Source organism: Zingiber officinale, chromosome 4B (assembly GCF_018446385.1).
Source record: "Zingiber officinale cultivar Zhangliang chromosome 4B, Zo_v1.1, whole genome shotgun sequence".
In the NCBI taxonomy this organism is placed as follows: Eukaryota; Viridiplantae; Streptophyta; class Magnoliopsida; order Zingiberales; family Zingiberaceae; genus Zingiber; species Zingiber officinale.
The window spans coordinates 70,428,620-70,433,561 of record NC_055993.1 but is presented as its reverse complement, the minus strand read 5'-3'; positions in this window follow the sequence as shown (position 1 = coordinate 70,433,561).

Sequence of the window (4,942 nt, the reverse complement as noted above, 5' to 3'; positions counted from 1 at the left end):
CAACGATACATTCCATTACTTATTTCGGCTTCTCTAGAGGTATTAAAATATTATTTGAAGAATCAATCTAATATGAGTCCATATCAGACCCACGGTTCATATCAAACCTATTTTGGGCTGATTCTTTCGATAATATTTTAACACCTCTAGAGAAGCCATAAATAATGGAAGACACCGTTAGACTTCTTGCAACCTTAGAAATCCACATGACCTGAAATAGGTCTAATCGGACCTGTCTAGATTCATTAGTGTATTTTGATCATAATCCACTTACAAACCTAAACAGGTCTGATCGGATTAATTTCAGGTTCTATGGATTTTTGACATTACAAAGAGTTCAACGATATCCTCCATTGCTTATTTTGATTTCTCTAGAGGTATTAAAATATTATTCGAAGAATCAACCAAATGTGCGTTATTAGGTTCATATCAAACCCACGTTGGGTTTGATATGGAATCTTATCAGACCCAATGTGGGCCTAATATGAACCATGTCAGGCCCACGATTCATATCAGACTCACGTTGGGATGATTTTTCTTAATAATATTTTAACATTTCTAGAGAAATTGAAATAAGCAATGGACAACACTATTGAACTCCTTGTAACTTTAGAAATTCACAAGACCTGAAATCGGTCAAATCGGACTTGTCTAACTTCATTAGGTGATTTCAATTAAAATTTACGGATTGACTTAGCGACTTCAAATTATATTCATTTCAATAAATTTTTAAAGTTACAATAAATCTAAAGACGTTCTCCATTGTTTATATATATATATATATATATATATAACAATCAATATCTCATCATCAAAAGAGACGACTGTAATCATTACAATGTACCACGCTTTGTCGATGGGAACCCATCCTAATGTCAACATAATGATCACCACGCTACGTGATGAACTAGTACAATTGAGCCTGCTTTAGTCGGCATGCATGTGGATGTGCTCGAATGGAGCTGCAACAATATCTCCAGATGTCTAGAACCAGATTCGAGGACTGAAAGACATTGATAATCAAGCAACAGCATCGCCACTAAACAGCATCGCTCTGAATGCATCTCATGAAAAATATTGAGAATCGATTCTTGTTTTAGTGGATGCAGCTAACATTTTGTTTTCTTTTGTTGTCGATGTTGTTTTCTATTTTTGATTATTTTACTTTTTAACTAGAGCACAGGACCCCCATATAGAAGAGATGATAGAAGAGGAAAGCACTTCTCCCAAATTATTTTCCTTTGACTGAATTGAAGGATTATAGTATCTGAGCTATCAATAAGTATATATATCCATTATAAAAAATATAGTGTTCTGGGATAAATTCTAAGACGAATTTCTAAAAAAATTTCGTCGCAAAAATTTTTCAGACGAATTCTACACGAAAAAATTTTCCTCCCAAAATTCTCATTGCCAATTTGATCACGAATTTGGGGACGAAATTGACGACGAATAATAATTTTATCACCAAAATTGTCGCCAATTTTACAACAAAAACAATATTTGTCGTAAAATTAGGGACGAAATCGACGATGAAATTGACAACTAATTAGAAATTTGTTGCGAAATTTATCACCAATTATGGAACAAAAATAATATTTATTGCAAAATTGTCATAGCTGACTCTGCGACAAAAATAACTTTTAAGATGAATATTATTTTTGTTGCAGAATTGACGACAAATTTGACAACGAAAATAATAATTTAAAAAAATTTATGATCTACGATAAATTAATTTTTGTCCTAAATTTTGTCCCAGATTCTTGACATCTATTAATATTTGAAATCAATTTTACAACAATACAAATCCAAAGTTCTTGATACAAGAAGTTTCCTCTTTAATATTCCAAGAAGATACAAGTCCAACACTCTAAGAAGTTATACAAGTCCAACACTCCTAGAAGTTAAACAAGTTTTTTTTTTAAAATAAACTATACATATATCAACTCATCTTCTTTTTCAATAAAAACTTTCTTCCCCATCAAATCTTCTTTTCCTGCATAAAAACATACAAACAAATCAGATCATTTCTAACAAGAAAGATCGTTAATTAAATTATAAAAGTGATATTAGAGATTGACAATCGGCTTGAATGTCAATATGTATGTCTTTCGACTTACAAATAATGTAGCACGATGAATTTGACTGCATTTGCTCCCAATTTATTATTTCTTCTGCCCTTATGGTTCATATGCAAACATGAAACGCCAATTATTTTAATTGATAACTCTTGCATTAAGAATTGAAGGAATCATTTTTTTTGTTCTCAAATAAGTAATGCCTTTAGTAGGCTTTGAACCCAGGAGTGTTTTCAAACCATCATTCTGCAATCCTTGCCAAGCACCACTATGCTTGCAAGTCCTGCATTTCAACACCTTCATCTCCACTTTCCTCTCCTCTAGCTACAAGTATCCTAAATATGATACAACCTAATTCACCACATCAAATTGTAACTACAAGTATCCTAAATATGATATAACATATTTCACCACATCAAATTATAACTACAGGTATCCTAAATATGACACAACCTATTTCACTACATCAAATTGTAACTATAAGTATCCTAAATATGATACAACCTATTTCACTATATCAAACTATAGCTACAAATATCTTGTTAGGTTTCAATCTGACATGGAGATCATGGGGTACCTTATTAAATTTTTTATCATATGAAAATGTCTCAAATGATGAAAACACAAAATAGTCAAGATAAATTAGTTGATACTAGTCTTTTAGTGCTCATGGTTACTTTGCTGCTAGTCAAATTCTAATCATAATTTGGAATTCTAGCTAATATGTAGTAGTTGTAAATTTCAACAAGTTTGTAAAAATAATGATGTCCTTATCCATTAACTCTTCAAAAGCAACTCATAAAAATAAATAAATAAAATTACAAGTACAACATGTTCAACTAAGGGTGTATTACTTGATATTTACTTTTTCTCCGATATAGATTTTGACTCACCAACCCTGTTAAAAATAAATTAACAATATAAATTAAAATAAAAAATTGAAAAGTTCACAATCCATGGATAAATGTTTAAAAGCACTAATTATAAGACAAATAACATTCATATATAATTAAAATCATGAAGAACCATCACCACCATCGTCGTGGTCGTCATCACCATCATATATCATTGTCATGGGGAGAAATCTGACTTAGAGTGGAGCTCAACTGAAGATGTTGCATGATAAAGTTTTGTTGTCAGTGCAACTCTCTCATTCTTTGATCCCTTTGGGCCCTTTCTTCATCTCCTTGCAATAATATTCCCTTCAGATTGCTAACCTCTTTAGTCAAGGTATTTACTTGGGCCCTTAGTGTTGGTGAGGTGGAAGAAGATATACCCACTATTCTTTGGGTTTTGCTCAAGGAACTCATCCCTAATATCCTTCCCCATTTTGGTCCTCCATTGATCTCCAACCATTAACTTAAATTATTGCCAGTAGAGGACTCAGACCCTTGAATATCAGCACCAGCTTGTGAGCATGTATGGGCTAGATCGAGCTCATCATATTTTTCTTATTTTCTAAAATGCATATGATATTGATTAGATATAATAGAAACACATATAATATTAAGAGAGAGAAGGTACTTAACTAATAAATATAAATTATATATTAATATCAAATAAATAATAATCCCAACCTTTACTACTTTTGTTTAAGCCCCACTCCAAGTCTTATCTTTTTTTTTTTTTTGTAAAAGTGTAGGTGAAAGTATCTATGAAAGTAGGCTCCTTCCCCATTCCCTAGTCTAAAAAAACATGGTTACAAATAATAAAATAATTTGATATAGATAAAACACTATTGAGAGAGTTAAAAAATTATTAATCTCTGTCTATGTTCATCTATATTAATGGAGCCTCCCGCATATATCGTAGATGAGTCACCAGAATTGTAAGATTGATTCATTCTATTTAGGTTACTCCTTTTTTTTACTCTCCTCCTTTGCCCAAAAGTTAGTGATCCTCTCCCAATTTTCATCAGTGATGAAGTTTGGCTTTTTCCCCCGATTCTAGGCATGATTCAGTACATGCTTGATGTGATCACCATATTTTTTTTAAATATTCTTTTAATCTCCATTTTGTCAGTCGGGTCCCAATTATTTAGCCGTTGAAATGGAAAAAATAATTGATTATATATTCACTTTAAATTTGAATATAAACTCAAAAAAATATACCTTAAACTCGCTCCACCATAGTTCTTTTATGGTTGGTGGAGTGCTTGAATATGTCATTGATTCACCTCCCCAATTGTCATTCATGATTCTATTAATTTTATGAATAACCCATATATGATTTTCAAATCTACATTAAATTACAAACAAAAAATGTCAAATAATTAAGATAAATCAAAAAATAAAATTTTTTTATAGTACTTACGAATCTCCGATGGGAACTATAAAAGCTCTATCATTTATAACCTTAGCAAATGAGTTTCTGGCAGAGTCAGGAAGATCTGTAGGGATTGGTAATTTGCACTGGCGATGGTACTAGTGGTGGTGAATGCGAAGGCACTGGAGAAGGTGCATGAGATGGTCCAGGTTGATCAGGGGGTGTCGTAGATACATTGGCAGGTGATGAATCTGTTTGATCCTGTGATCTTCGTCTATGTCCACCCTATAGAAACATATGCTAGAAATTCCAATACAAGATAAAGTAAATTGTAAATTTGATGCATAAAAAAGAACACTTACAAAATAAGGGGGGAAAAAATAAGAGACTAATGACCTATAGGAAAAATACAGTGTATTAACAAATAAAATATATAAAATTAAAAATAAGACAGTATATAAAAAAACTCATTGAGCTATGAGTTTGGTAAATTTGCATATTAAAGGTAATGTACTTGTAAAAAAACCAATACCACATATGGAAGAAAATATGGCAAATTTTTTAAATTAAGCTAAAAAAACTTACCCATCATCAAAAAT